The sequence below is a fragment of the Dermacentor variabilis genome, chromosome 10, assembly GCF_050947875.1.
Source record: "Dermacentor variabilis isolate Ectoservices chromosome 10, ASM5094787v1, whole genome shotgun sequence".
NCBI lineage: Eukaryota > Metazoa > Arthropoda > Arachnida > Ixodida > Ixodidae > Dermacentor > Dermacentor variabilis.
In genome coordinates this window covers 16,169,713-16,180,658 of record NC_134577.1, presented here as the reverse complement: position 1 = coordinate 16,180,658, position 10,946 = coordinate 16,169,713, and the positions used below count along the sequence as shown (strand labels likewise).

The 10,946-nt window shown below is 48.4% G+C and overlaps 1 long non-coding RNA gene across 1 annotated transcript; it reads right to left on the bottom strand.

Annotated features, from left to right (window-relative positions):
• Positions 1–342: 342 nt before the first annotated feature.
• Positions 343–8,463, bottom strand: LOC142560012 (uncharacterized). Its single transcript, XR_012823298.1, has 3 exons — positions 7,631–8,463; positions 5,758–5,849; positions 343–4,672 (listed from the first exon to the last, which is right to left on the bottom strand). It is a non-coding gene; the product is annotated as an uncharacterized LOC142560012 (long non-coding RNA).
• Between the last annotated feature and the right edge of the window lie 2,483 nt (positions 8,464–10,946).

Below are 10,946 nucleotides of genomic sequence, written 5' to 3'. Positions count from 1 at the left end.
AGAGGCCGACTTGCGGAGCCAGCCACAGGGGATCTCTTTTAAAATATGTACAGCAGTGACGTATGTTTCGTTACATCGACTGATTCCGAGACGTGTATAATGTGAGGTGGTATAACTGAACTTACCTCGCCGCAAGTGGACGCTTGAAGCCCTGTGCTCATTTACATTTGCGCGCTGCAGAATGCCCGTCGCGTCCGTCTTCACCTAATTAGCTCCTTAATAGTCTTATAATGTATTTTTCAACAAGACCACATGCACTCATACCACAGTGTCTATGTGCTTGTCGCATGCGCGCCAGTGATCTTTGACTGCCCCTGAATGACGCAAGCCACACAGAGCAGGGAAATTCTAAAAAGTCGCCTTTATTTGGTAGTGAGATCCAGTCTACAGGTACAGAATAATTGTTTTTTTTTTTTCAATACAATCGCGCGACGGCAGCGGCATCTACAAAAAAGAAGAAACAGCACCCTGACGATAGCATCTGCATAGAAACTGCAATTATCGGCGCAAGAAGACAGAGAGACCGCACCCCTGCGTGCGGCACGATTACAGTAGTTATACACAACGCCTGCCAGGTTACTAGTAATATTATTACTATTATACGTCTCCTCGAGGTACGCTACGAGAGTACCGTGAGCATTACTTAGTGCTTGATCCAAGAGCGTGAAATGTGAACACACCCTGCAGTGACAAACAGATGATGTACGGAGCTAACGGAGCTCCATGGTGGCCTTCCGCCGCCATATTGGCAATGCCCGTGGCGACATCTGTTGCCGGCGCGGCGAAGCAAAACGACGTCACGGCGCAATTCAGCACGTTCACGAAACGTTTAACTCTGCCTTCGACGAGCGTTCTCTTCTGATCACTATCAACTAGCAACTATTTACTAACAGCTCTTCTGATCACTATTATTGGCGTGCTATCTGTGGAATCGCGGGTATTGCATACCCCCAAAGCACGGCCTCCGAGATATGTGTTCTGCTTTAAACTCGGAGGACATAAGCAGAGTCACTCTGCAACAATTAGCTGCAGTCGACGGTACTCGCGCTGTCAAATGCGGTGCTCGTATATTCTGGTCCATGAACAACGCTACAAAACTGGAAATGTCTGGTAGTCTTTGTGAGTGCACAGACGTCTCGCTGCACATTTATGTGACAACGTTCGTCGAACACAGCAAAATTAACGTACATCACAATCTGTCAAAAAAGATGTCCCAATGATGGACCACCGCCAATGTAAGTTTTAGCAGACACACATCTTCGCGGCACAACTGTTCAGCAAACGATGAATGTCTTACCGCGAAAATCGCATCAAAAATAATGTGTTGGTTTTTAACAGCGCCAATATGAAGTAAGAAGAGCGAGTGTATAAGGTCGAACTGTTGCGCAAGCCCATCACATTCTTCAACTGCTTAAAGTTTATGAACACAAATATCTCTGAAATTGTATTTCAGGGATGGCAGCCACGCTAAATCTAATCCAGTTCTGTAGCGTCGGCGGTTTGAAACCACAACTTATGTTTTACATTCTTTGACATTTTTCCTTTGACAGCGCTGACTTTCTTCGACAGTGCTGGCCAATGCCAGAACTTTCAGCATCCTCACGTCAACACTGCAGTGTACCAATGTACAGTTACGCTCCAGTGTAAATTTTGCAGTTGTGCTGTTCATCGCATGACTACTGGCTGTTTAAAAAGAAAAGAAAATGTCATGCAACGATTACCATAGCTCCGCTGTATACTTTTGTACCATTTTGTTACTTATTTTCAACAGAATCGTAAAAGTTCTTTTTTTTTTTTATCTTTCATCAAGACAATGCAATACTTTCAATGATTTGAGCCTGCGAATATTGACTTGCATTCGCATTTGTACTGGGATACTCGGTCCTGTTGAATTCGGCAAGCCACGGCAGCTTTCTGATTACGTACCTTGCAGCAGCTCCTCACGTTCTGAACGACAAAACTATCTCGAACGGATTTCTGTTCAGTACCGTGGTAATTGATACCGCCGTCGGCCATATTATGAAGTCATTTATAAACACAAACATATATAGAAAACACGGCACATCGACTTAACTTTGATCTTTAGTTTGGAAGTGAGCGTTTCGCACGCCATACTGCTATATGTTTACAGCAAGTGTGCATACATCTCTGAGAAGATTATTTTTAGCACAACGTTACCGTTCCACCGCTACCGATATTGTCTGCTGCGAACTGCACATGCGCATTTGTTAGTACGCGCTAGCGCTAACACTAGAATGCTAACGCTATCGTGGAGTAGTGTGAGACTGCATATGCAAGGTTTCCACAGAAATAAATTAATAGGAAAGCTCTGTGAATCACAGGAATAAGGAAGAGCTGACGTATATTTGAAATGTTGCCGTCGCAAGTAATTTGTCAAACGAGCGAGAAATGCCAGCGTCATTCTCGAGAGCTGAAAAATCATTGCCAGAGCTCAGCGTTTGGGAAAGCTGTAAACCTGGAACTAACTATAGAATCTGCATAACACTGATGTTTTCTGAGCAATGACATGTGCTCTATGAACTATGGCATATGTAACTGAATGCAATTGCTGAAGAAGGAGGTGCGACTATGCTATCAGGAACCGTTGAGTTTGATATTGCTCAAAAAAGTATATGGCAGTTTCCCGCGGGTAATATTTGGCGCCTTTGGATTAGAGCAAGTCCATTACGGATGTAGTCCACATTGCTCCTGCTGTGTCCATTCCTGCTTGAGCAATATTTTCGGAAGAGGCTTTTACAACAGAGAACGTATTAGTGCCTAAATGGCACTACTAATAAATATTAAATTAGGCAATTTACCACGGTTGGCATTGATAATAAATCAACCAGGCCGTGAGTGGTGGCCTGGTAAGCTGTAAAGAATACAAAAACAAAACACTATCGGCTGACGCCATCTTGAAGCTTCCGCACAAGCTCCCTGTGACGTCATATTTTTGACAGCACCTACTGGCGGGTAGTTAATACTTTATCGTACGACGAATTGCATGCGAAAGTCCGCAAAGACATCATGTGCCATGACTTCATGACTTGCAACCAAAGAAATGAACCAGGACACTTATGATGCTTTTCGTGAACAAAAAGGAACCCGATATGCGTACATGTTGTCGATAAGCGAGGTGGCAAGATGTAATCGGCGACGTCGTTAGTGGGCTAAAATTGAAAAGGAAGCTTTTGTCTTTGGTTTCACCGCTATAATCGAATCCATCTCGGCTGAGGAACTGCAAATAAAGTTTTCCGTAACTACCGTACCAAGCTAAATTGATTTAGCGTTCCCCTTTATAGCGTGCTCCTGATTCGCTCATTTCCGTTCTGGAAATGATGTGCCTTCGCTCAGATTGAAGATAAACTGTGCCTTGGAATGCGAGCACATTAAATGCAGGCTATCTGTCCTGATATTCGAACAATACGCGGCCGTCGTTGGCGTTAATAACATGGTACAGTTTTGGTTACCAAGCGTTAAGGTTGCGGTATAGCAGCCGGCTCAACAGATGCGGATATCTTAACACATGCTCGCATTTAGCGCTTGTATTTTGCGCGTAACCGCTCGCCAAACAGCTGGCGCCTCGTAACATTCCGAGTAGTGCATTTACAAAATGTAATTTCGTGCCAACCAATGTGGATTGAGCGCATTCTTGTGCAAGGCATTCATTGTGAATTACTGCGGCACCATATGACCAATGTTCTGCCAATTTCAAAATTGAACGTGAAATACGAATTACAAATGGTTAGTGAGCAAAACGACTGTGAAAGTTAGGTGCCTCACGATTACGTTCCTACATTTACCGTTTATCCGTTCTGTGTCTCTTCGCCGTAATATAGGTTGTATTGAGTCGTAGTCTTGCAGAACGTAACAAGGGTTATTACATATGCCCATTTTCGCTTATTCAACTGTTCTGAACGCTGTTGATTGGTCTTGCCGTCGGTGTATATTAAAGCAAGAAAAAGATGATGCGATTCGGTGTCCGATCCGACGTACTAGTTGTACCAACGACCGGATCCTACATGTTTCTTTCAAGTTCCCTCATGGTTCGTCAAATTCCACTAGGTTCGATCCACCAGTACGAGCTGACATGCACATGTCAGGCCCGTCGCACATCGCGTCGGACGCCGCTTCGGACCATGCGTCTCCTGAGTAACGCACGCAGCATCATTTAATGAAGACACCCAAAACTTCTGCGCATGAAATGCCATTGTGAGTGCGTTGGCACATGTAATTGAGTTTGAGCACCTCTTGTGTACGTTATTGCGAGTACTCAGAGAAAATACTGACTTCGTGGAGAGCATGTAGACGCGAAAAAAAATGTTTTACGAAATGTTTCAAAAGTTCGTTTGGCAGATTGTAAAGCTTGTCTCACGTTGCGCTAATTCGCTAGTCACGAGAAAAGTACCGTGCTGTTCTCGCCGCTGATCCCTCGCACCTGCAACGACGGGTCAGTACTTTGTCGGGTCGCAAAAGAAATGCGCTACTCAGGTTTTTAACGTAACCGGAACATTTTGTAAGAGTTAACGCTATAACAGCCTCAGTGATGGCCCTTGCGTCCATCAAGTGGAAACGCTCAGCTGTTCTGAGCCTCGGCATCCATCCAGATCTCTGGCTGAACTTCGCTTCAGGGAAAACGGTCCTTTGACTTTCTCCGTATGTTGCATGTGACCTACGAGGGAAGAAGCAGTTGCCATTAGAGATCTGCCGATGGGACAGGAAAACAATTTTCATCGTTAACTTTTTCAGCGCAAGGATATTAACAAGGAATAAAGGGACACCGCGCGACACGAGCGCTGACTGCTAAGTGAACGTTCATTTTGAAAGAAGGTTTAAATAAAACAATGAAACAGAAGATGCGCATTTGTATTGCGGACGAGTTAATTCAGTGGAAGGGCAAACGTTGCTTTAGGGAAAATCAGGATAAACTGCATTGGCGAAAAAAAAGAGTAAACCACGGATTCATTGCTATCTCTTGTCATCTAGAAAAGGGTACCTCTTTGGCATGATGTGATAATGCGTGCTGGTTGAGACACGTCGCAAAGACAAGTGCGCTTCTTTTGTTTTGTTGCTTTCTTTAACCCTTCGTTGAAAATGATCGTTATGTTGATAGTCAGCGCTCGCGTGGTGTAGTCTCCCTTTAGCCCTTGTGTATTTTCGAGTTGAAATACTTGATGACAATCACCTACCCACTCTCTCAGCTCACCATACTTCTATGTGGCTTTCGTAAGGAGATAATGACGCTCAGGAGCGGAACTAAGGGACCATCGGTGACGACTTCATGTAGATGCTGTTTATTGTTTTCTCGGCATTCAACTACGAAACAGCGCGAGCAGTACTTCCCTATTTCTAAACTGCTATCTGATTAAGAGAATGTTTCACTTCAGAGAAACGAAAACACGCACACACACGAATGACACAGCACAGTCTCTTCGGTATGACAATTTCATGTATAGCTTCCGATTTCCACCTCTGGCATGAGCAAACCTGAGCTCCTTGTCTAACACACAACCAACTGGCCATCCTTGCACCGCAAATTGAATGTAAAGAAATCTTCCTACAAAGCACCCAACGTTCATATATAGTATACTCTTCTTCAAAACTGTCACTACCACATGCTTTCCTTCTTTAGCACTCGCTTCCCCCCGTAAAATGCATCGCCGATGACGTTACAACCACGAAATATATCCTAATATTCATTCTGCTGTAACGCCGACATACTACGCCTATAGTTTCGATTTCATCGCTATACTGCACCTGTAGTCTTGACGCACCTGGCCAGCTGGCCAGACACTGCTGTAGAGAACGTTTCCTGCTAGTTTCTTGCAGTGTGTTGCGGTGGTGGGGGCCTGCGAATATAAAAATAAAATACAGTGAGGAAATTTTCGTTTCTGCTATTACTCCTTTTTTTTATTGCTGATCGATGTAACTGTTACATGTGCTGCCGTTTCTGGAAGCGCATCAACACGCGAACAGTTCAGCAGTGGCCTGAGCGTTGAAATTTACACTGCCACGCTACGCCGGGCCAAGCCCAAAGCAGAGCAGCAGGGGGGCACTGGACTAGGCCCTCTCTCAGTCAAACGATTGGGGAAAATAATGTATTTTTCTCTGCCGTTTCTCATCTGCTACTTGACTGTGTACTTCGAATAAGGAATACTTGATTTTGTAGCTGAAGAAGGAACCTTGCGCTTGTTTTCTTTTTTTTTTTTTTTTTTTTTGACGCATTCGATTCTGTTCAGCGGCGCCTGTCGGTGGCAACACATTTCTCGGAAGCTGTTGGAGTCGTTCGAACAACGATTTCATTCGCTAATGTAGATGCTTCAGTGACCGTGTGAAGAAGGTGAACAGTAAGCGCAGTCATCTCCGCAAGGTGGCGCAGCAGGCCAGAGGCAAAGCTCCGCCGGGTGCACCCACCGCCTTTCAATCATACTAAAATGAAACTATTAAAGTAGTTACGTTAATATTCAATCGAAGATGTTTCTGCATTCTGCAACGGCCACATTAGAAACAAAGTACTATACAAATAAAAAAAACTGCCTTGCAGTGCTGTCTACGATAGTTGGCGACTTGCGCATGATAAAAGGTACCATATATGTTCCGGTTTCAATGGAAAATCTTCGTCGTGGCTAGGTCCCACAGCAACCTCCTGCTCAAAACCGCAATGGAAGTTTCACCGTAATAGCCGCAGTTTGATCGTAAGGATTAGGAAGGCAAAAAAAAAAAAAAAAAAAGAAGGAAGGAAAAGCCTACAAGGACGCATTCTCAGCTTCGGGCCCCCTTCCTTTTATTACTGTGCTGCTACCAAGGAATATTTTCTCCTTCGTTCTCCCCATTTGGCTATGTGTTAGCATCGTTATCTTCACTGTTTCTTAACTACTACAGGTCTCGTTCAGGCCATATTTTTTTAATCCCTGAAGCACTTCCTGGCCAGGTTTCCTTTAGCTCTCTATAAAATTCTGTAACAAAATTTATGTCACCACTGGTACGAACTTAGAACGGCAGTGCTCGTTTTGATTGACACACTGCCGAATTAGTTAATGAATGTACACTAGAAACTTCGCTTGCACGTGGCTTGCGCCTTGGCCAATAAGCTTTGATCTTGAAGGCATACCAGCTAGCCCCACAGCTTTTTCACGAAACGTCGAATAAGCACGCGTGTAAAACCATCGTAAGCTGATACAATATTCCCTACGATCTCTTTCTGGGATTTAAATTTAAATGCGCATTGATTTTATCGGCAAACGGAAATGAATGCGACGAAGGAAACGGTACTATTAGCACAATCGTCATTTTCACGCCGCCTAGTTATTTTTTCTTTACATAACCGTTATTTTCACGTGGCATAATCGTTACACCACACCGCATAGTCCTGACACAGTGACACCATGCACTGGCACCGACAGGCATCACGTCAATGCGACGTATTCACCGCCAATTGCTTTTGAAGGGCACACTCTTGCGGGACGTGCCTGAAACCCGACAGGCGTCATGTCGACGCGACGAAGTGTGTGGGCCCAAAAGTGACTCGAGGGCGAATACGATCCGTGGTCCGCGACACTTTATGCACGCATGCGTGTATCTTCCTGAAAGCATGCACCTGTGAAACATGGACAAACCGGGCGTTCCTTACTTTTGGCACGTGTCGCCAGGAGCACTGCACTTCCAGTGGCCACAAATCACGCGACAGCGTCAATATGCAGTTTCTTGCTACGAGTCTACCACCGTTGCCGAGCGAAATTACAAAGATGAAGGCTTCCTCGGGGCCTCGACAACTACACGAAACACGCCTCTACACTGCTGTTGCGGAATGCGACCGCCACGCCGTCGCTCGGCCGGCTCTATCCGACGATTGACACCGCGCGCCGCAAGCTATAATAACGATTCACGAGACGACTCTAACGGGCTCTCTGCTGCTGCTTGGAGGTTATTGAGCGTGTGTGTGCTGATCGACGACACGGACGTCTCGACTGACGTCCCACGTGGACAAACTACAAAACGTATAGCGCCGGGCGAGCACTTCGAGGCAGGCACGCCTCGTTTCGATTCAGTCGACCATCTTCCGGCGCCTCTTTTTCCGCTTGGGATCTGTCGTCGCGCACTTCAGCATCGACGCCGAGTGACCCGCTCGCCGAATGGCGTTCACTTGGTCGACGAGTAGCTCAGCACCCACCGAACGAATACGAGCAAGCACAGGCCTATGGCGCACCATATCACGAACAGCACGAAGTAGTAGAAGCCGCTCTTGAAGCTCATCGAAGACGGCAGGAGAGTGCGCCGAGGAGCCAGTTGGGAAGCGATGAACGGCGACGATCTTGTCGCCCCGTTCGAAAACGGAAGAGTCTCCTTTTTCCTATGAGCACGCAAGGAAAACGAGGCGTGCTTTATGCGCGACTCTTGGTGAACCTCCGCACGGCGCCTCTCGCTTTTTTTTTTTCCTGGTGGAACGTGCGGCAGTCTCGGCTGCAGGCCTAGTGCCGACCCATCCAGGTTTCCCATGATGCAATGCGAGCACGAGCGCGCCATCGATTTCTGTGGAGAAGACTACCGCCGCTTTTTAGTTCAGCCTTCTCAGTTCTTTTTTTAAAATCGTGCCTGTCACGTGGTAGAGAGCCACGTGACCACATAGCCTCCTCTTTCCCTAATGTTCCCGAATTGTTTTCGTTGGGATATTTTGCCCTCTCTTCTGCAGGGCCTTCTCTCGCTGCGCTGTTTTCTCCTCGGGATAGGGGAGGCTTTGCGGGACGATCGAGCGAATTCAGGTTTCTCAGCTCGCAGTCAAAACGTCTTCCAGTCACCGATTTTTCGGAAGCTGGCAGACTCACGCGCCACCTATAAGCGAGAAACAAATAAACTTTTGCGCACGCTCTTGGCGATTCTACGAACGACCGTTTGTTCAGCAATTCACCTCACGGTGGCGCAACGTTCTGTAATCCCGAAATTTTGTCACAATTTGCGCATTGGCTATTGGGAAAACTACTGTCCGAGGCATGTTTCTAGAACGAATGGGAGGTATTCGTTCGTTCCCCTCTCTCTGCTTGCATTGCCGACGCTTCCCCGTGCGCTCGATCAGGATTTCCGCGGTTGCGTTTTTCGGAATTCAAGAACCTGTCGACTGCGCCAGCGCTGCGGTGTCCGTTTGTAGGCGCCGCTGCTTCATTGCTCTCGTCTCTCGTTCTCGCAATATTTCTCGGTGCGTTTGACGGGGTTCACATGCACGAAAACCACCCCCACCGTTGTCGTCTCAGAAGTGCGGGAAACACGGCGGTGGGGGCATCTTATCCGTCGCCCTCACTTCTCTCTCTCTGAAGCTGTGCAATTTCAGGTTTCCCGGCGCGGCGCGGACAGAGGGAGGGGAGATGATTGAAAGAGAGATATAAAGGAGAGGGTTGTCGTCCTCCCCCCCCCCTCTTAGCCGCTCTTTTCCTTTCGAGACGACGATGAGAGCCTCCGGCGAGCGGCGGAGAAGAGCGGCAAAGCGAAGCCTGCCGGCCGCACTGTAGAAAGGGGGGAGAACCCGAGACCCGGTCAGGGCGTTCGTTCGTTCGACTGCGGCGCTGAAAAAAAGAACACTCCCGCATCCCAGAGCGGCCGAAGGCAGCAGCTGTCCGGCAGGCAAGGGCGGGTTCTCTTCTGGTCGTGGTGGCGCTTGGTGCGTTGGGAATCGCCCGTGCCGTACGGCTAGATCGCACTTGAGCTTCGCGCAGCGGAGCCGCGGAGGCTACAACAGACGACGCAGCGCGCGCACTGGTGCGCGCGCGCGGGTGTGTGCGTGTTTGTGAACTGCGGAGACGCCGCGCTCCTGCTCTCTCGCAAGCCCCACTGGTGTAGCGCGAGTGTCGTGGTTCTGTTCACTGTGGCGGCAGTGCCGCTTGGTTGGTGTTCGTTGTCGAGGTCAGCGGTGTTGACGTTTTCGTGAAAACCGACGAGCGGAGCGCACTCTCGCGCTGCGCGCGCGTCTCGCGCAGCGTGCAAGTAGCGTGTTTGCGCGACGACTGTGTTTCCGTCGCGGACTGTTGTAACGCACATCGGGCTGTTATTTGTGATCGCCAGCCTGGATCAGGTGCCGACAACGTGTCGCCGTTTGTGAGAGCATCGCGTCCATCTCGCTGTCACGCCAAAAGAGGAAGAACGGATAAAAGTGTTGCTTTCGCCCAGAAGAAAACGTTTTTTGGCTCCTCTCGGTCGCCTTTCCCGTTCAGTCAGCAGTCTGTAATCCTGACCGCCACCAGCTGACGACCCCTCTCCGCAGTTCTACATCGTGATTTGTGACATCTTCCTGCGTTCATCTGATTGGCGCTGTGGGAAACGAGAAATAGTTTCAGTGAGTGTTGCTTTCGGCGACGAAGACGTTTCGGGTCGGCTCCTTGCTCTCCGCGTCGCATGCAGACGCGTCGTCGTCGTTCAACGACTACTGCCTGTGACGGTACCAGCTAGCAGCCTCTCTCTTCCCACACTTACGGCGACCACGCGGCCGCGGTGCCATTAGGTGAGTGGAATCACTAATTCATTAATTACGTGTCTTTCGTCGTTCTACGTGCGACGCAGGATATTTTTCTCATTCGCGTCCGGGGTTGTCGTACCCTGACCTTCCGGAAGGACGTGAGAAGAAGCGAATGGGATATGCGTTTCGCTTTGCCCTTGTGTACACAGGCGTGTGTACGTGCGTGTGTGTCGCTGGATCTTTGTGCGTCCGTTTCGCATTTCTCCCGCGCTGTTTGCCTCGCTTCGCGCCCATTTCACGGCCGAGCGCGCTGTGACAATGTTGTCCTCACCCTGGGAAGCGCGCGAGCTGCGCGGTAATATAGCGGTAGCATGGCTGACCTTTGCCATCTTCCGGAGTCGAGCGTTCGCGCTGCTGTTGCGCGCGAGTTTCTGGCGGGACGTCGGGATGACAGTTTACGAGGCCGGCGTCGCGTTGGAATGCAGCTTTCGCCTGCTCACATACT